The sequence below is a fragment of the Eptesicus fuscus genome, chromosome 13 (genome assembly GCF_027574615.1).
Source record: "Eptesicus fuscus isolate TK198812 chromosome 13, DD_ASM_mEF_20220401, whole genome shotgun sequence".
NCBI lineage: Eukaryota > Metazoa > Chordata > Mammalia > Chiroptera > Vespertilionidae > Eptesicus > Eptesicus fuscus.
Window position 1 is genome coordinate 24,763,706 of NC_072485.1, and position 21,586 is coordinate 24,785,291.

At 44.1% G+C, this 21,586-nt stretch overlaps 1 protein-coding gene across 3 annotated transcripts in view; it reads right to left on the reverse strand.

Annotated features, from left to right (window-relative positions):
• The window catches only part of FAT3 (FAT atypical cadherin 3), a 528,869-nt gene that overhangs the window by 431,689 nt on the left and 75,594 nt on the right, over positions 1-21,586 (reverse strand). The window lies entirely within an intron of this gene.

Here is a 21,586-nt window from a genome sequence, read left to right on the forward strand (position 1 = left end):
AAGGAAAAGGAAAATCAGAAACCACCCCAAAATAAGTGATACATTAGAGAAAATGAGAGATTTTCATCTAGTTATAAGTAGGACGCTTTGATGAGAAAGGTGATGCTTTTTTTCTCGGCCACTAGTCAGGTGAGAGGCAGGGAGACTGCTGGCTTAATTTTGACCCAGTGGTCAAAGAAGTTTTAGTTTATTTTAATGTGTAATTACATTCAATACAATCTTATTCTTTGAAGTTAGACTGATTTGGAGAAGTCATTTTCCATGGGTTATATTTTAAGGTAAGGCTATCCATTGATGTTCACTGATCAGCTTTTCTTCTCCGTTTCTCTGGGCAACTAACGTGGGCCAGGGTCCTCTTTGCAAGGCAACTCGCAGGCAGTTACCACACGCTCCCCAGAGTGATCCCAACCATGACATGGTACTGCTAGCTTCTCAGAGCTCATGGGACCAAGCCTCACCTGACCACACATGCTACTTGACCTTTTCAGGCAATCTTGCATTTCCTCTCTACCTGTTTTTTTCTGTTTTGTTTTGTTTTAATTAATCCTCAACCGAGGAGATGTTTGTATTGGTTTTTAGAGAGAGGAAGGGGGAGGTAGAGAGAAACATTGAACGGTTGCCTCTTGTATGAGCCCCAACCAGGGATCAAACCCATAGCTTAGGTATGTGTCCTGATCGGGAATTGAACCTGCGACCTTTTGGTGTATGGGATGTTCCAACCCAGTGGTCGGCAAACCACAGCTCGCAAGCCACATGCGGCTCTTTGGCCCCTGGAGTGTGGCTCTTCCACAAAATACCACGGCCTGGGCGAGTCTATTTTGAAGAAGTGGCGTTAGAAGAAGTTTAAGTTTTAAAAATTTGGCTCTCAAAAGAAATTTCAATCGTTGTACTGTTGATAGTTGGCTCTGTTGACTAATGAGTTTGCCGACTCCTGTTCCAACCAACTGAGCCACCCAGCCAGGGCACCAACCTGTTTATTTTTATTTATTATCCAAAACATCGGTTTCAAGGTTTTCCTGGTATCCCAGCTCACAGAGCTTTTGGCACTTCTCTGACCTCTTAGGATAGAGGTTCGCAGACCCAAAGGGAAATGGGCTCAGGGGCCAGCCCTGCAGAGACCTGTTAACAGGGTTCTTCCTCGGCTTCCTCTGCAGGGCCTGTGGGCTCGGATTTGCTCGCCTTACCTGTCCTCTCCTATACCTGAATTCTACCGCATTTTCCCTCCACTCTAAGGTTTGCTGCCTGGGACTGCCTCACTCCTGCACCTCCATCTGCCCGGTAAGTGGACAGCAGGTCCACCTCTGCCCTTACCTCCTAGCGACAGACCCATGCCTATCCTCTTTCCTCAGAAGTTAAGATCAAGCAAAAACACTTTCCCAGGCTGCACGCCAACCAGGTCAGTACAAGGTAGTCCCATCAGAGTGATGTTTGCCATGGCACACTCACCCACAAAGGACAGCTCCTAAATGTCCAGCACCGGGGATTGGCTGAGTGAATTATAGCATAACCATACAACAGAATAGTGTTTAGTCATTTAGAAATTATTGTTGAGAAACATTTATTAATGGGTAACAATATTCACGAAGAAGTCCAAAAATAGTTGCAAACAATATGGATAGTGTAATTCTATTTTTAGAACGTTTGTATATACATACATTAGGACAAAGATGAAAAGTTATATAACATACATCGAGGTATTGAGCATATTTATCTCTGAGTGGTGTGATGATGGGTTTCATTTCCCCCTTCACCTTGCTTATCTATATTTTATAATTTGCCTACAATGTCCATACATTGCTTTTACAATAAGAAAACATAAATAGACGTATTTGTGGTGCTGTTGTACTTTTTCTTTTAAGTCATTTGAGTAGGGAATGATGAGGAGGTACTAGTAGATGAGAAGATTAGAAATCACTCTTCTGAACTACAGGTTATACCACACATGTGGCAATGAATCAGAGATTACTAATTATTTCATGTGCAAGATCTGCCTCTTTAAGTAACCTATACACTCCAGAATATTGTTCATTATTGTGAACAAGAGCTAATTTCTCCTGAGTATTTACCATGAGCCAGGCACTATTTTAGGCATTTGATGTTTTACTTATTTAATTCCCACTGTGACCCTATGATGTAAGTACTATGTTTATCTGCATCTTTATAGATGAAGAAACCAAGTGGTTGAGGAATTTGCCAGGGTCACTGAGTTAAAAAGTAGTAAAGCCAAGATTCTAGTTGAAGTCCTTCTGAAATCATTACATGGAACTGAAAGCAAAAATCTCGTTTGCAAATTCTCAGAGTTCAAGGACTCAAGCCACATATGCAGCTTGCTCCCCCACCTGTAACATCCCTCTATCTTCTTTCCACTTATTTATTTACTCTTATTACCAAAAAATACCTAGAGTACTACTTTAAGGAGCTTTTCTATGTTGCTACTAGTAAGTTAACAATAAGTATCTATATACATTTGCTAAAAAAGTTAACATATATTGAGTGCTTTTTATTGGGTGAAGAGTTTGTGTTTTTTAATACTGGCTCCTTATTCCATCATGTAGAAGAGGACTCTAAAAGCTTAAGTAACTTCAAGATCTCAAAATAAGGAGTGGAGCTAGGATTTAGGTCCAGTTAAATTTCACTCAAGAGTTTATGTTTTATCCCACCCTTCAATGAATGGAATTTCTGCTGAGTAGCAGCCCAATGAAAAAGACTATATTTACCAAATGACATTCTTTCCACCCAAAATGATATCATATAACCAAGCTAGTAGAAGCAGACAATTGTCAATGTTTTCCTTGCCTTCTTGATTTGATTTCCCAGATCACTACCTACAGGAAGCCATGCTTCAGCCTGGAAAACATCAGCCCATGAATTAACAACATAATTACCATATGATATCAGCAGACACCGCACAGTAGTGAACAGGTGTCCTGGCAGAGTAAGATTAATGAAGTGACTGCAGCAGGAGCTTGTCAGAGCCTCAATTTCTGGGAGCAGAGAGAGTCATCATGTTGAAATTGCAAGGTGTGGGTAAATTGAAGCTATACCCAGAGAACAAAGATCTTTTTTTTTTAACCCTCGCCCGAGGATATGTTTATTGATTATAGAGAGAGGGAGAGAGAAATAGAGGGAGGGAGGGAGAGAGTGAAACATCCATGTGAGAAACATCTATCCATTGCCTCTGGTATGTACCCCAACCAGGGATCAAACTTGCAAACCTGCAACCTATGTATGTGCCCTGACCGGGAATTGTATCCACAACCGTTTTGTGTATGGGACAATGCTCCAACCAACCAAACCACCCAGCCAAGGCCCAGAGAACAATCTTGAGTCTCCAGGACTATGTTCAAATTATCCGCCAAGGTTTAAACTAGAAATGCTATGATCTGCACACTCACGGAACTGAAGGAAGTATGTGGACACCAGGTGTCATGGATATTCAGTGCTCTTCTCCCAAAGGACATATACATGTGCAGCCACCCACCCTGACTGTGTCCAATCTTGACTGAATCCAGAAGGAGAGGATTCTCAGATGGAGAGCATATGGGAATCCCACGTTCTATAACAGCATGGGCTCCAGCATTGAGCAGAACTGACAATGTGGAACCTTAGTCAAATTTTTCTAAACTGCCTAAGCCTTCTTTTCCTCCTCTATATAAGGAGGCAATACACAGAATGGTAAGGATTAAAGGAGATAATGCATATTAAATAGGGCTTGGTACATGGAAAACACTAAAGGTATGTTAAGTATTACTCTTATTATCTACTTCCTAATAAACACATGCACCCATATCTATTCAACTTACACTCTATTGAAATTTCTCTTGCCCTCAAAGACTAGTCCAGTGTTCTAACTAATGGGTCTCAACACCATTCTTCTACTACATCCACATTCCTACCAGGGTTTCAATACACACCAGGTCAACTCAAGAACCTATCCTAAACAAAATTAAATTTTATCCTGACAAGGTTAAAGAAGGTTTCTATATACCTTCCTGTTGAATTTCAGTAATTCATAAAGACTTCCATCAACTGTGTTCCCTCTCCATTGAGTAAACCTGAAGGAAACTGGAGCTGAGTGAAGCAAACATCGAAGAAACACAAATATACGACTAAATATCTTCTACTAACGGACTCACAGGGGCGAAAGATGATGTTGGGGACAAATGAGAACTGGATGCACCACACTCCTGGAAGGAAGGGCAGGGGAGATTCTCCCAGGAGGTCATCTTGGGATGGACCTGCACTATCCAGAATATGAGTCACTAGTCACATGTGGCTACCGAGTTCTTGAAATAAAGCTAGTGTGAATTGAGATGTGTTGCAAGTATAAATTATGCCCGGGATTTCAAAGACTTAGTAGGAAAAAAAAAAAAGTAAAGTGTGTTATTACTAACTTTTATATTTTGGATGTAGTGAGTTCATAGAATATCCTATTAAAACTATTTTCACCTTTTTCTTACCCTTTTTACTAGAAAATTTAAAATGACGTATGTTGTTGGCAATATGCCTATTGGACAGTGCTATTGTAGACCATGAGGTCCACAAATCATACATGGGTGTATATCATTTGTTGTCCTTAAGTACCTATTATTTGATGGTTTCACGTGTCATATATATTTTAATTTATCTTTATTGTTGAAAGTATTACAGATGTCCCTCTCCCCACCCCCCCATTAACGCCATTCCCCTCCCCAGGCCTTCACCACACAAGGTGTTATAATGAAACAAAAGCAGGGTAGGCAATAAAATTACGCCCAGGACAAAAGAGTTCCTCAATAAATGTTAGCTATTTAGAATAGTTATTATCATGTTGAATACAGTTAGTTAAAGCTTAAGTTTAAATAAAGCAAAATGTTTGGTCCAGGACTCCTCAGAATTCTACTCTATATTTATCTGGAATCTGATTCTCAAAGAAGGTAAGTGGCCAGTGTTTCTCAGATTTATTTGATCACACAATAATTGCATTCTTTTTTATTGTTTTTTGAGGACCATATAGGACTTATTTTTCCCCAAAAAAAAAGTTTTGGGAAATGACTCTAGTCTTAAAAATCTGGAGCAGTACAAAAATATGTCTTCTACTTGGACCAGAGATTTTGGAGTGTGACTAGCCCAACCAAAAGACCCTAAGAAAGAGAAATAGACCATTCGGTCTGGCCTAAAATACAGAGGACGTAGTACGTAATAATACATGATGAGTATTTAACTTATGGCATTTGGTTTTATTAATGAACAGTATGAAAAGCAGCATTTGAGCAATAATCTGTCTTACTATGACCCACTCACTGAATCCAAGCCCTAAGAACATCTTTTGGTTAACTTCTCAGCATTCAGATCCTCTCAATACTGACTTACTGTAGAAGAGAAGAGACGCTAATGGCCAATAATGTGAGCGGTAATGGGTAAAGACCAGTAACAAAAACAGAGATATCAACTTAGAATTGTCATGATGGATGTTTAGCAGTTAATCCCCCTGCCCTCTTTGTAGTCATTTCTATCAAGGAAAGAATATATGCTTGTTGTTCCATTGAGCACTAACTAAATCACACTATTCAGGTCATTATAACACCAACCCTACTTTGGCAGTCCAGAGCCTTTCAGAAAACCTCTTCTCTGCCACATTCTTTACCAAATAGGTTATCGATCAACCTCCTCAGTGGCAAAGATGCTTATAATGCTCTTCATAAGGACAAAGGACTTCCATTTATCTACAGTCATCTGTTGGTCTCTACTACTTGCCTAAATCATTTCCTTGGAGGTGTCTGTCTGAAGTCACTGTAAAATCCATGTGTTTACAGCTAGATTGATACTCTTTCTTTATCTTTGGGGGCAATCAGACACACTATCATTTGCATATCTTATGGCAGTAATTCTAACAACATGAAATAAAGGCCAGATTAGGCCAGAGGACAAACACGCCATTACAAGAGCTCACTAGCAGAGAGCATTTCCAGATAGAATGCTAATGTCATTGGTTGAGAGTGTATCTACTGCCTGCTCTTTAAGCTCCCACTGGCTGAAAGCATACACCCAAATCCAGAGCAATCAATAGACAGACAGAACTGTTTCCTAAGGAGATTGTTCTATCCTCTCTTTCTCAGCCTCTTTCACTCTTGCTCTCACTCTCTCATCTATCAGTCTATGTATCTATATGCACTTAAAGAAAATTTCAGAGAAAACAATGCTAAAAAGCATCAGAGTTGTTTGGAGAAGTGTTAAAAAGACATGCACTCAAAATCATATGTTGCACATTCTTTAGGCTTCTACTTGTGACCAACCTATGCTAGGCACTGTCACAGATTAGGAACATAAAATGAACATACACAACATCGTGGTCTTAAGTTCTTTTTGCAGCAGAAAACTTAATGTAGCCTGAAACTAACTTTTATCTCTCGTATAAAGGTGTTTTTTAGTTCTTGTCCCTGTTCATTCATTGAGTTGCCACTATTCACTTCCCCCCGTTTCATGTGGCTGGTGCTACCAAGAAAAATAAAGGGAAAATGCAGTATTAAATTTCAGAGGAATATCTACATACCTATGATAAGAAACATCCAAAAATGGCCATGCTCACATAACTAATGTTCACTTCCTCTCATTCAAAAAGGTTTTCTTCTTTCCTCCTTTAATGTCTTCCATAAATTTGATCTCCAGGGAATGTTGCTGCTGTTAATTACGCATATTGAGTCCCACTGTGCCAGAGGAAACGTAATTATTCTAATTTTCAAGGTCACAGAAACATCCAAAGGTGCAGATTTGACAGTCCGAAGAATAATGCTAACTCAAGGGAAACCGAGACAGGGCTTGTTATGGAAGGCTGGTTACAACCTCATTCATGGAGCGCCGCTGAAGGGTCACTAGTTTCACAACCCAAATTAAATTGCTTAGGATAAACTCCCCCAGAGTGACCGCCCAATGACCTGGCCATAAAGAGGAAACACAAGAGGGGAGGGGGATTCTCTTTCCAGGGGTCCCTCAAAGCTACAGCCTCTTGTAGACAGGTAGGTGCTTGTGGAGTCACTTTGCAAAACCACTTAAACTTCCTGCTCACCCACCAAGGTTTCAGCCAGGGCAACATGAAGAAGAAAAAGAGAAAAAGTGCTTTGTATAATCTATAATAATAAAAGTGCAAATCGACCAAACAGCAGAATGACCATTCAGAAGACCTTCCAGACTGTCACGCTATGACACACGCACTGGCGTCAGGCCAGCCAAGGCAGGTGTGATGCGATTGGTCGGGGGGCCCGCTATTGCCCCACAACTGCTCCGCAGAGAGAGGCCCAGGCCACCCTCTACAGGGTGATTGATGCGAGGTAGAAGGGGGGCCCATGATCCATTGCCCTGCAGAGGGAGGCCCAGGACATGGGCCGGGGGGATGATTGATGGGGGGGGGGGGCACTCCACGATCACCCCAAAGAGAGAGGCCCAGGCCACTCTGTAGGCCAATTAATCGAGGGGCTCCATGGAACCAGGGCTGACGCAGGCAGCGCTAGGCCAAGACGGGTGTGTGTGGGAGGTGGGGCCATGAGGCAGCTGGGGCTGCGAAGGTCTACCCTTGCTTGAATTTCATGCATCAGGCCTCTAGTCTATATATATAAAAGCCTAATATACAAAATGTCCCCTCAGGAGTTGGACCAACCGGGAGTTCGATAGCTCGCAATGACATGCACTAACCACCAGGCGGAGGCGTGGAACAAAGGAAGGCCCTGGCTGGCAGCTGGCAGCCACTGGAGACCTTACCCTTGCACGAATTTTGTGCAGTGGACCTCTAGTTTTAAATAAAATCTGTTCTATAATTTTTAGGAAAAAATATCTCCAGGATATATTTCATGAATCTGGCCAGCAAGGATCAGGATTCTATGTCTAAATTTCTTGTGGAACCCATGTCTGGAAGCCCAAGTTTACAGCATTTTCATATTTTAACTACAACTAGCCATACTGAAAGACTATTTATTACCAAAACAATGCAAATATATACAGTGAATAATATTCTGAGGAAATGGAGGTACAGAGAAACAACTTGCAGAGGCTTCACCATCTCAGCTGTGGAGCTAAACTTTGAATACAGTCTTCCCACTCTTTCCATACAGTCTTTCCAACCTATAAATTGACCATATGATCCGTTTAGCAGAGCCACAAAGGCAAAGGATATTTTGGTTCCTAAAATTGCTATTTTGGAGATAAGTAGACTTTGGGATTTCATGGCTTCTGAACTTTAACTTCTAATTCACCCGGAAGAGACACAATTCTAAATTCCTGCGTCTAACTCTGAGTACAAGATTAACTTTTTCCCTCCTACTTCCCAAATCTTGCTGCTGCTAATTATTTCCAGCCATATGTGGTTCATAAGGTCTCATGGGAACCAGACTGTGATACTGTGTCTCCTTTTGGCTCTTTATCTAGCTCATTCATAGGAATCTTCCAGGAAGCCTCCTATGGGAATTGCACCCATAAATCCCTCCATATACACAGCCATAAGGAAGCCAAGTTCTGAATGTGATACATTTGGATAGCAGGGTCTATCCAAAGGCAAAAGTTTAAAGATTGCAATTAAAATGTTTAAATATTAAACATCATCATAATCATATTTGAAAGGAGGAGAGTGTTTTAAAAACAAGGCCTTAAGACAGATAATGGGCCCTCTACTGGTCTGCCAACGCTGGGTACAGCAGGTCAGGTAGGAGGTGCGGAGATGGTTGTCACAGTCTCCTGGGGCTGGGGCCCCATTCCCCTCTGGAGAAGGAGGCGATTGAGGCTAGGAAGACGAGACATTGGAAAGGAAGCTGGTTTCCAAGTAGTCTGTGGTCTAAACGCAAGTTTCCCAGGCGTGGTTTTCATGGACCAGGTCAGAGGCAGTTTTGAGAGGGAAAAGTCCACTGGCCAGGATAACGTCATGAGAAGGTAGTGAGCTGTGTCGTGAAAGATAAGGTCTCTAGCGCTTTCAACAGACTGGTAAGAGCAAAAGTTAGCCAACCTAAGGGAGGAAATACCTGTGTCGCCACTAGGTTTAGCTTATGGAAAACCTTATTTTGGATTCCAGAGGATGAATGACCTTTCATAGATCTTTCCTATGTCAAAATACCGGTGTTTCAATTTGGAGAAAAGCTCTAACTCAGCCTAAGTTGGAAGAGTGGAAAGACTGTATTCAAAGTTTAGCTCCACAGCTACGGAGATGGTGAAGCCTCTGCAAGTTGTTTCTCTCTACCTCCATTTCCTCATCTGAACTTGACCCTCCACTGCTTTCAGGAGGATGTATTTCCCCTAAACAACCTCTGCCTCTCTCCAACACTTAATGCATTCCGTTCATCCCTAGGAGGGGGTGGCTCCTTGGTTTAGTCCATTCGGGAAGAACAACGAGGTGCACTCCCTCAGCTCCACACTGTTTCCTCTGGGGACTGAGCTACCCTCAGAGAAGCCCAATGCCACTGCCCTCCAGGGCTCAGATGCTGCTGGGGCCCAGGGTCCAGGTAAGGAAGCTTCCATTGCCGTTATACTAGTAACTGGTGTGCACATCTGCCTAATTCTGGGATTAAGTCTTTGCAAGCTCATTTGGCTATGACAACAGCCTATGACCGCCAACTCAGCATCTCTACAATAAAGACGAGTTCTGGCCTCCATCTTTGCTCTTTTGCTTTATTTCTCAAATTGTTCAGAACTCAGGCTGAGAGGAGTGACCCACTCGGGCATTCCCAAGAATCTGCAAAATAGACATCAGGATGTCGTGAGGGGTAAGAGGACTTATCTGAAGCCGCCTAGGATTGAGCCCAGTCCATTGAAAGATTTCACTAACTGCTGGCCAACTCGAAATTTCATACCCTCTACGAACTGTTGACCCGATTGGGGCCAGTGCCATAGTGTGCCAGCCAGCCACACACATCTCCAGACTTAAGACAGGGACTGTCACCTGAGCAACCACATGCTGCCCTTGGGAACTACCTGGGTAGAAACATCTGTGAGCCTTGTAGTACATTTTGCAGTAACAGCATGAACATCTTAGCAGAATCCAGAGATCAGTGGTGATAAACTGGGCTTAGTGACAAGTGAAATCCCAGAGACTCTGAATGCAAAGGAGCAGGGAGAAGAAGGCGGGAGAGCAGAGTTCTGTTTTCCCAGCACACTTTCCCCAGGCAACAAGGACAATAAATTAGTGAGCATGGGAGGGAGTCCAGACCTACCAAAAACTCCAGCTGTGGTTAAAGGAATTTAGCACAGAGAACAAGACACACAATTTGAATCCTAAACAAACACCTTTGCTAAAAAACTAGACCATGTGCTAACTTCAGAAATATGTGGGCCGTTTACAGACTTTTTGTTCTGCCTGGAAAATGTATTCTGTACTACTCATGCCTATCCGAATGCAGATTTTGCATTTTACAGATTAATAAAGATGGTAAACAATTCTTAATATAAAAATCAACTATTTCCATGACTTTAATAACAGAACAAGCTCAGGACTTAGAATTCATAATGCCATATATGTATCTGCCCCCAGAAAACCAGAAACCTTCAGAGTCATCTTTTAAATGGAAAAGCAGACAAATCCAGGTACAATCATGAAAAAAGAGGGGTTGGAAGCCTTAGCAAGAGAAGAAGTGCCCATTCATACCTCTGGGGTTAGGTAGATTATGATAGCTAACATTTACTGAATGCGTACTTTTTGCCATATTATTATTCCAAGCACTTTCATAAATTAATTTCCTCAATCTCCACAATAACCCTAGAAGGTAAGTGCTATTTTACCCCCACTGTATTAAGTAAGGGAACTAACCACAGAAAAGCAAAAGGACTTGCCCAAGGTCATACAACTAATTAGTGGCTAAGCCAAGAGCTGAGCCCAGGCCATTGTCCCAAGTGACTTCATTTGGCCATCTCCCATAAGTTCTCCCCCTAGCTCTGAAATGAGCTTTTAAAACTCCAAGTCAATTTGAACTTCATTCTTGACCTTGCCTACCTGTCCCTGTGTTTGCAAGATTTTACTCAGCATCCACCCTCTTCCAAGGTATAAGCGCTCTAGGCAAGCCTATGCTCCCTTTCCCACTGTTCACAGGATTAGCTTTGACTAAAAGAAGCCTTTATGGTTCTTTTCTTTCCACTCTCCTTCCAGAAATGTTTCTACGTCCCTGACTCCTGGTCCTGGCTCACTGTGGCAGATGGACTTGCTTACCTGAAGACACTTGTTCTGGCAATTTACACAGGAAACTCTTGTCCATATTCAGCAAAAGAAGTGTGGTTTTGTCTATTTCCAAAAAAGACTAGGGAAATTCACTGCATCTTATTCTCATTGTACCTGCATATACACCGAGTGGCCAGATTATTATGATCTCTGAACGCATAATAATCTGGCCACTCAATGTATATCCCCCTACCTAATAAAATAGTAATATGCAAATTCACCACACCTTTGCTATGCCCAAGCCACGCCCATCAGCCAAAGCCACGCCCACCAGCCAATCAGGGCAGGTATGCAAATTACCCAACAAAGATGGTGGTTAATTTGCATATGCTGAGGGAGGGAGGAGTGAAGACTGAAGACAACTTAGAAGGAAGAGGGAGGAAAAGCGGAAAGCAAGGTGGCTGCCAGAGGGAAAGCCCGGGCGGGGCGGGGGGGCGGAGCGGGCGGAGAGGGGCGGGCAGCAGCTGCAACCATGGTGGCAGCGGCAGCGCACGCGGCAGCAGCGGCCGCTTGCAGGATTCTTCCTGCAAATGGGCTACTAGTATATAATAAAAGGCTAATATGCAAATTGTTCCCTCAACCAAGAGTTCGACAAGCAGGCAGGCTGGCCAACCGCCCATGTCCCCTCCTCCTGGCCAGGCTGGCCAGACACCACCCATGCACAAATTCATGCACCAGGCCTCTAATACACACACACACACATACATACACACACACACACACACACACACAGAGTGGCCAGATTATTATGTGTTCAAAGATCATAATAATCTGGCCACTCAGTGTACACGTTACCTTGCTTTGTACGTTACCATATTTCAGACTGGGGTAAATGGAATTTTAATTGTAATATTGCTTAGCTGTTATTGGGCATTTATTGGGCAATACTGGCACATCTTCAAGAATTCCTCCTTTATTTTGTCATTTAATCTACACCTACTAGTTGATATTATTGTCTTCACTATATAGAAAAATAAAAGACTAGGAGAGGTCCATTAATGTTGCCAAAGTGAATTAGAGAGTGAATATTGTAGTAAGGACTTTAGTGTAAGTCAACTTAACTCTGAAACCACAACATATACTAGTACATATGTATGTATGTATCCATATACATATATATTATATGCATTGTATGTGTATATAGCATTTCCAGTTAGAGATTGTTGATAACAATTATTATGCTACATTCAATCAACATTTATTTTTATTTTTTTAAAATATATTTTATTGATATTTTACAGAGAGGAAGAGAGAGGGATAGAGAGTTAGAAACATCGATGAGAGAGAAATATCAATCAGCTGCCTCTTGCACAACCCCTACTGGGGATGTGCCCGCAACCAAGGTACATGCCCTTGACCGGAATCGAACCTGGGACCTTTCAGTCCGCAGGCCGACGCTCTATCTACTGAGCCAAACCGGTTTCGGCTCAATCAATCAACATTTATTGACTACCTAATTTGTTCTGCAGTTTGCCAAGCTCTAAAGATTTAGGGATGAGTTAGAGAGAATTGTCAAACCTCAAAAACCTACAACCTAGATTATTTTTAAGAGATAAAATGCTAAGACATATGTGGCTGCAAATCCAGACATATCAACTTAAAGAACCATTTGAAGATATTTACTCTGATGACTATCTGGACCCACGTAGAACTACAGAAAATGTCTTTGCATAGGTGAAACACTGCATATAAAAAAATATATATGCTCCATTTGCAATGACAGGAAAATACCAGAAGGTTGAAGACTAGAATATAGTAGGCAAAATGGAAATAGTGTTTGTATTAAGATAGGCTTATAAGTACAGGCTATGGTCATATGGATATTTTTATAATTTACTATATGAGAAGATTATTACAGAAACCCACTACATTCAAGAAAATCATACTATATTACTTTTTTATAAGTGAAAATAAGAGAATTGTGTAAATGGGACAATAACCCTAAAATATCCATTTCATAAATTTTGACCTTGATTTTTTGATTGGGAAACCTGCTCTAACTTGATATTGGTTAGGAAACCTAAAAGCCAAGTTTGCTAGAATTAGGTCTAAAAGAGAAGAAAAAAATCGAGAAAAGGGCTTATGGGGAAGCTGATGGGTAAGTTTAGGGTTGGAAGAGACTTATAACTGTTAAGAGCAAGGGCTCTAGAATTAAACTGCCTCTACGACTTCTTGGCTCCAGGATTTTAGATTAGCTACTTGACAGCTCTGCCCTGGCCTCAATTTTTTCATCTGTAAAATGGGGATACCAGCATTACCACAGAGTTGTTTTACAATTATGAATATAAATAAGTTCCTTGCTTGTTGAAGACAATACATATATATATACATACATACACAAACATAACATACACCTACATACATACATATTTACACATAAAAACAAACAATAAGCCATTCTGAATCTAAAATAGCATCATAATCACTTATAGACTGTCTTAAACATATAAACTCCTGCCCCATCCCAGAACTCCAAAGATACAATCAGAATGTCTACGGATTTGCATTTTTTTAAAAAAGATATTTTTATTGTTTTCAAAGAGGAAGGGAGAGATAGAAATATCAATAATGAGAGAATCATTAATTGGCTGCTTCCTGCATGCCCCACATGGGATCGAGCCCACAACCCTGGCATGTGCCCTGACCAGGCATCGAACCCTGACCTCCTGGTTCATAGGTCAACATTAAATGACTGAGCTACACCAGCAGGGCTGAATCTGCATTTTTAAATAGATGCCCAGATGATTCTAAGGATCCTCCACATTGGACCATTCCTGACCCACTGGCATGTCTTCCTTTGCTCTGTGACTAATAAGCCTCAACAACCCAGTGGGTGGAAGATTTGTTTTCCTTCCTTGAAAGGAACTGGCTGGGAAATCTTCTGCAAGACAATGTAGATCAGTAATTCTCAACCGAAACTGTACCAAGATCTCCTGGACATTTTTTGAAAAACAGCCATCCAGGGTCTGTCCGCAGCAATTCTGATGCCACTGTTCTGGGATGGAGCCTGAGCATTGATATTATTGAAAAGAAACAAAAAACCCAAAGTGATTCTAAAATGCAGCCAGATTTGAGAGCTACTGACTTAACACAGTGTAGTTTGCTAGGGCTGCTGTAACCAAGTCCCACAGACTAGATGGCTTAAAAACAACAACAGGTTTTATGTTCTCCCAGTTCTGGAGGCTGGGAAGTCCAAGATCAAGGTGTCAACAAAGTTGGTTTCTTCTGAGGCCCCTGTCCTAGGTTTGTCTTCTCCCCGTGTCTCCACATTATTGTCGCTCAGTATGCACCTGTGTCTCCATCTCCCCCCTTTTTATAAAGATACCAGTCATATTGCATTAGGGTCAAACCTAATGGCCTGGTTTCCATTTAATTAGCTCTAAAGACCCTATCTCCAAATAGTCACGTTCTGAAATTACAGGAGGTTAGGACTTCAATACATGAATTTGGGGAGTGGGGCGGAACACACAAATTGGCCTGTAAGAGTTTGTGGCTATTGGATTTTATTATGTTCCATCAAAATGACAGAACGTTTTCCTTCTAAGACAGATGCCACTGAAAGGGTACAGTCATTACATTTCAATTATGCAGTTTCTGCTAATTTCCTATTGAGACGTGGCTTGTGCACTGACAGCTGCCACAATCGGATGTACTGGACATTCTTACCTGACTTCTGTAAAGATGAATCATCCATTCTTAAAAATCTGTGTGCTTCGAAGAAAATAATATCAACTATATTTTGCATTACTTTATCCCCATAATATTCATGAATATCATTAGTCTTTTTCTTCTCAGGAAATCGGTGGACATTTTCCAACTATGTCAGAGATGAACTCTAATTATCTATGTTTCATTTTTTTCTTCCCATAATTAAATTTTTATTTATCAAATTTCAATATAGCACTCATTCTGGGCAGGACCCTGGGGTTCAAGCCTTTTACAAATCTACTAGGTCACATTGTAAACTCCACATTGTACATGTAGAGCTATGAATGCAGATATGGGATAAATTGTTTGGCAGAAAAAATGCATCAGAATATCAGACTTTGAATCAAAAGTTCAACCTCTAGCCCTGTCATTTTTTTAAAGATATATGACACACAGGAAATGATACCTTTAAAAAACTGTTTCTACTTCTCCCCATCCTCCAAAGAAAACCTATTTCTTCACTTGTGACATCAAATGTTAAATTAGACACAAACACAGAAAATCACTTTGCAAATTATAAAATAATAAACAATTTGAAGGATATCATTATGAGCTCTTTCTCTTCCTCCTCTCCCTTCTCCCTCCTTTTTCTCCCTTTCCTCCTCCTCCTCCTCCTACCACCGCCAAGAGCATGACACTTTGGAACAAGAGATTATAAAAGTAAAGAGCTCATTGGGAAATAGCCCTCTTCCCACATAAAATGGATTGGTTTCTTGCAAAGCCCTTCAGGAAATATCTCAAAATATAATGTTTCAGAACAAAAATAAAGTACATGCTTCCTGCTGGATTGGCCGTGGTGACGTGCAGTGTACACTGGACAACGCTCATGTGTAAGGGGCCACATGGCTATCCATCTCTAGTTTTCAACATCAGTTCTCCGGGCCAAGTCCAGGACTTACATCTCCCGCTGGCAACAGTTCAAAAGAATCCAGGAGAATCTGAACGTTTTATAAAAACAAAATTAAAAGAAAAAAGCTAAGTTGTTAGAACTGAACACGTATGCCAGGAATTTTCTCAGTAGCTCTGCAAGCCTTTGACGATACAGGGCACTCGGGGACTTTCAGCTACTGACATCCCATCCTTGCTCCCCAACAGCTGTGCCAAATTAAGCAAGATTATTTTTAGAAACAATAAACCAAGAAGAGCCTCTCAGAAGACTGGTGTGCTGACTTGGTTCTGCTTTCACTGATTTAGGAGATTGCAGAATTACATCTCTGGGTTTGAAAACACAAACGGTGCCAATGTACAAGACATGGACATTTACTTGTCTAAAGCTTTCACGTGGTCATGTTTACAATTAATTAGAGAATCATAACAGACAAAGAAGAGGAATCAACTTTTTGACAGATCGACTAATAGACAGTTCCTTACTGGTAGGTTTTTACCACTGTTGAGTTTTCAAAGGCTCTCTCTCTCTCTCTATTTTACATTTGTTATTAGAAACATTTTTTTAAAACAGAAAAGGGGAATGTTATCTGAATTGTAGAGGATGCTGAGGTTCAGTGAGGTCAAGCACCTCAGCTAATAGGTCACCTACAAAAAACTCAGAGGTCTTTTTTTTTTTTTTCTTTTTAAATTTCTTTATTGATTAAGGTGTCACATATTTGTCCTCATCCCCCCATTCCCATCCCCCCCCTCCCCACGCATGCCCCAACTCCCTGTTGAACTTAACCGTTGGATAGGATCATATGCATGCATACAAGTCCTTTGGTTGAACTCTCCCCCTCCCCCCACCCTCCCCTATCCTCCCTCTGAGGCCCGATAGTCCGATCGATGCCTCCTTGCTTCTGGTTCTGTTCTTGTTCCTCAGTCTATGTTGTTCATCATTTCCCCTAGATGAGCGAGATCATATGTCACTAGATATATACTTATGAGAACTGAATGTGAGACAAGCAATAATAGTTATGCTGACAGGCAAATGAATCAGTCTGTAGTGAGTTTCTTTCTGGACCAACAGTTCTTTTGAGACCCAATTTCAATGTCCACCAGTTCCTTATGTGTACATATCAGCACTGACCCCTCAGCTCTGGATGGTGGACAAATGGTGGTAACGGAGGTCCGACTCCCTCTGGTTTGGTCTCGGCCGGACCCAGGGGCACGGCTTCACCCGGACTAAGGGGCACGTGGCCTCACCCGGATCTAGGGACACAAGGTCTCACCCGGACCCAGGGACGCTTGGCCTCTCCCAGACCCAGGGGCACGTGGCCTCACCCGGGCCTCGGTGCACGAGGCCTCACCCGGATCCAGGGACACATGGTTTCACCCGGACCCAGGGACGCTTGTCCTCTCCCAGACCCAGGGGCACATTGCCTCACCCGGACCTAGGTGCACGAGGCCTCACCCGGATCCAGGGACACATGGCCTCACCCGGACCCAGGCGCGCTTGGCCTCCTCCAGACCCAGGGGCACGCGGCCCCACCCGGGCCTAGGTGCACGAGGCCCCACCTGGATCCAGGGACACATGGTCTCGCCCGGACCTAGGGGTGCGTGGCCTCTCTCAGACCCAGGGGCACGTGGCCTCACCTGGACCTAGGTGCACGAAGCCACCCGGACCCAGGGGCGCGTTACCTCTCTCAGACCCCTGGTCGCGTGGTCTCACCCGGATCCAGGGGCGCACGGCCTCACCCGGACTCGGGACCCAGCCTTACCCGGATCCAGGGGCCCACGGCCTCACCCGGACCCAGGGTTCAGCTTCACCCGGACCCAGGGGGACGTTACCTCTCTCAGACCCCTGGTTGCGTGGTCTCACCCGGATCCAGGGGCGCACGGCCTCACCCGGACTCAGGACCCAGCCTTACCCGGATCCAGGGGCCCACGGCCTCACCCGGACCCAGGGTTCAGATTCGCCCGGACCCAGGGGCACATGGCCTCACCCGAACCCGGAATCCAGCTTCACCTGGACCTAGGGGCGCGTGGCCTCACCCAAACCCAGGGGCGTGAGGCCTCACCTAGACCCAGAGGCGTGTGACCTCATCTGAGTCCAGAGGCTCGCAGGCTCGCCTGGACTCGGGTCTCAGCGGGGTTTCGTGTTCTTGATCCCAATTCCTGTTGGTCAATTCCCTCTCAGCAATTCCTTCGGTCATTTTCTCAGAGCTCCAGGGTGGCTGCCGCAGAACTCATTGGGCGGCGGGCTCGGCAAGGCTCCGGTGTGCCCGGTGCACGGCAGTGGGCTGGTCCAGTGTTGCTGCGTCGGCCCTTGGGTCTGCAACGGTGGCCGGTCGCTGAGCGTGCGCACCTGGCCACTTCGGGGCATTGAGATTCTTGAAGGACTCGGAGGTCAGCAAGCACGGAGTCTCCCACCCCATGTCTTCCAGGGGCTCGTCTGTCCGTGCTCGGCAGCGAGTGGAGCCGTCCCCTCAGCCAGAGACCGCCGGGGGAACTGCGCCGAGCACGTTCCAGGCCGCCATTGTGTCGCCTGAGCCATAGTTCTTAAAGTGTGGACTTTGGGTCACCGGCATCAGCATCATCCTGCGTACCCCTCTCTTTTATTCTAGTTGTAGAGCATCTGCTCAGCCAGCCCCCCGGTCTTTCTGGCTGGTGTCTGCTCTGCTCTCCCGTCGTAGTCTCAATATTGTTGTGGTAGGCAACGATCAGGCTGCCGCCCTATGTCTCCATCTTGGTCCTCCTTTGTACAGTTAAGTCTTGATTGTTGTTGGTGTCACTGGGAGGAATTGTCCTCCAGGCCAATTGGCCGTGAGGACCCTCTTTGTCTATATAGGAAGAGTTGCTGTGCAGGAGACATGTTTGTGGGCTGGGTCTTGATGCAGCAATGCCTTGGCGCTCACTGAGTCTGCCTGTAGAATGCCTCCCTTATGCAATTGATTGAAATCTGGTGTCATCTCACACCAACCACTAGATGCCCTCGTTTCTGGGTCTCCAATGTAGTGTGGGTCAGCCACTACCTGAGGCACTCAGCAAGAAAAAGCTTCTGCTCAGCTTGGCTGGGGCGGAGCTACAGGGTGGAGCCTACAACCTTGGCTTCCTGTCAGCCCCGCCCTATGAGGCTCCTGCATCTGTGTCCCTCTGTATTCCTTGCAAACACCTCTGAGAGAAACGCGCCCTGGAGTTTCGCCCACTGCCAAACAGTCCAGTCCCTCCCCTAATGAATCTGGACTCCCAGATTCTCGCCTGGAACTGGGTTTCAGTGTAGTTGGAACTGGGTCTCAGCGCAGTCTGGCGTCCCTGTCTCCTTCCCAGCAGGGCCACCCAGTGGCGCAGGCAAAAGTCCGTCCTCTGCGCACCTTCCAGTGCGCGCGTCTGGAGCCGCGGCTTCTCTGTGCCTCCGCCACCACAGCCCAAATTCATTCCCCCAGCGTGCGCCTGGCTTCCCAGGATTTCGCCCAGAACTGGGGTTCAGTGCAGTCGGAACTGGGATTCAGCACGGTCCTGAGCTTATGTCTCCTTCCCGCTAGGGCAGTTCAGTGGCGCAGGCAACAGTCCGTCCTTTGCGCCCCTTCCCGTGCGCGCCTCTGGAGCTCTGCCTTCCCCCGCTCCTCTGTGCCTGCGCCCCACAGCCCAGATTCATTCCCCCAGCCTGCGCCTGGCTTCCCTGGGTTTCGCCCGGAACTGGCGCTCAGTGCAATTGGAGCCCGAGCTTAGCGCACTCCGGAGCCTTTATCTCCTTCCTGCCAGTGAATGCCGGCCAGGCCGTCAGCCGCCCCTTCCTCTCCGGCTCCATCCTCCCCGCAGGCGCACGTGCTCCTGTCTCCGCCAGTTTCTCCATACCTCAGGCTTTTACGGCTCCCCCGATTGTCCCCGTGGCCTTCTCCTTCCCCCCAGCTGTGGGCATTTCAGTCCGCCAGCTCTCCTGTGGTTCTGGACGATGTCCGTTCTGACCTCTAGTTGTGCCTTTGAAATTGTTGTGCCCGGCTGCAGGTTAGGTGTTTAACCTATGCCGCCATCTTGGTTTCCACTCAGAGGTCTTCAAAGGGGTAGCTTGGGGTTCTCCTTACTACACAAGACAGGGACAATTCCCTGTCAAGCTTCATCAGAGAAGGAAGACGCATCCTGCTTTTGGTTTAGTAATGTGAAAATATGGCCTCCCTCGGCACCAGAGCAGCAAACAGACAGAAACACATGAAAACACATTAAATGCAGCAAATGCACGCAGCGAAGGAGCTGGACCAGTGTCATGTCTGGACGCCTTTTGCCAGCAGCCTTGCAGGTGTCTGTGCCTGACGGCTATTTTGTAAAGTGCATTAAGTCTTCATTTGTCAAGTAATTTTTCAGTTTCTTCAAGACAGAGAGAGACTATAAATGTATTGGTTTTATGTATTTATTTTTTGGTGGCACAACACATAGCAATCTGAATATCACAGGTACACAAATATATGTCCTAAATGTTGCGTTAAAAAAAAGAGACTATTTCAGGACTTCAATACTGCACCGAATGCCTGATTAAAGAGGTGCACTACATTTCAAAACATCATTTATAGAATAACCCCCTAGGTCATGAATGTGCCTGCAGAAGGTAGGTAACTGAAGGAAATAATAAATTTCTAAGAGATCTTTGTAGAGTTTATTTATGTAGGGTCCATACCCAGGAAATTACTGGGGTTCTTTATGGATAAAATACATCCTTAGGAGTTCCCCCATCTATAGTGGCTGGATCTAGAATAATTTTGTTGTTATTATTTATGTTTCCTAACCAAGGCCCACTTCCGTCTGTGTGTTGGTCAAGGGACAGAAGGGGACAAGGACTGCTTTATGGCATTTTAAACACAGGTTCCTCTAATTGGAATGAGAGGTCATTTTTAGTTTTAAATCACTGAGATGGACAGCAGATTCTCCACGTTCTGATAGGGAGCAATGAAGTGAATCTAGCGGCTGAAGACCGATATTAAAAGGCCGGCACCCACTGTGGAGTTCCAATTGGTCATACTTGTGCCGCCCATTCAGGGGTCAGCTATAATTCACAGCCAGTGCTAAAATGCCTTCAGAAGTATTTATTATCTTCCAGACATAATTTACTGCTTTTGATTATTCATTTTTCATTACTATGGAAAGCAAGATTAAACTGTTTCAGAAGCAACTGCTTATAGTAATCTTTCAAACACATGCTCCATGTAAAATTCTCTGTCAGGCAAACGGATACATTATAATTCCTGCTCCAAAACAGCCATAGATAAAAATAAACCAACACTAAATAAAAACAGCCCTCCAGTTCTCGAGCCCAAGATGAGAGGGAGGAACACCAGCTGACAGAGAACATACAAAGGGGCAGGTTCAGAGGACGGGTGGGGGAGGGGAGGAATGATGGAGAGTTCATTTATTAGACGCACCAAATGTATTCCATGGACATTTAATTTCAAAAGTAATTTAAATTAGCTCTTTATTTAAGTGTGGGATTAGATTACTTCTCTGTTTAACATGCCATACACTTATGAGCTTAATAAACAGTAAGTCGTGAGTGAGGTAGGAGTCAGACCCACATCTTTGGATCCATACCAATTGCATTTCAGTGCTGGGAGAGATTGAAACAACATCCTCATGGTACACACAGGGGCCTGCGGCCCTGAAAGGGTAAGGCAGGTATCTGAGGTCACACAATTAGCTAGTAACAGGGCCAGAACCAGAACCAATTTACAGAGCCAGCCTGTCCCTTACACCTCTCCGGTCAGCGCGTATTAGGATGGTTTGGGGCTTGAATGCACAATTATTACTATCCTTTTAGCAACGTATTCTTTTCCCTCCTTATTGAAACTCTCCCTC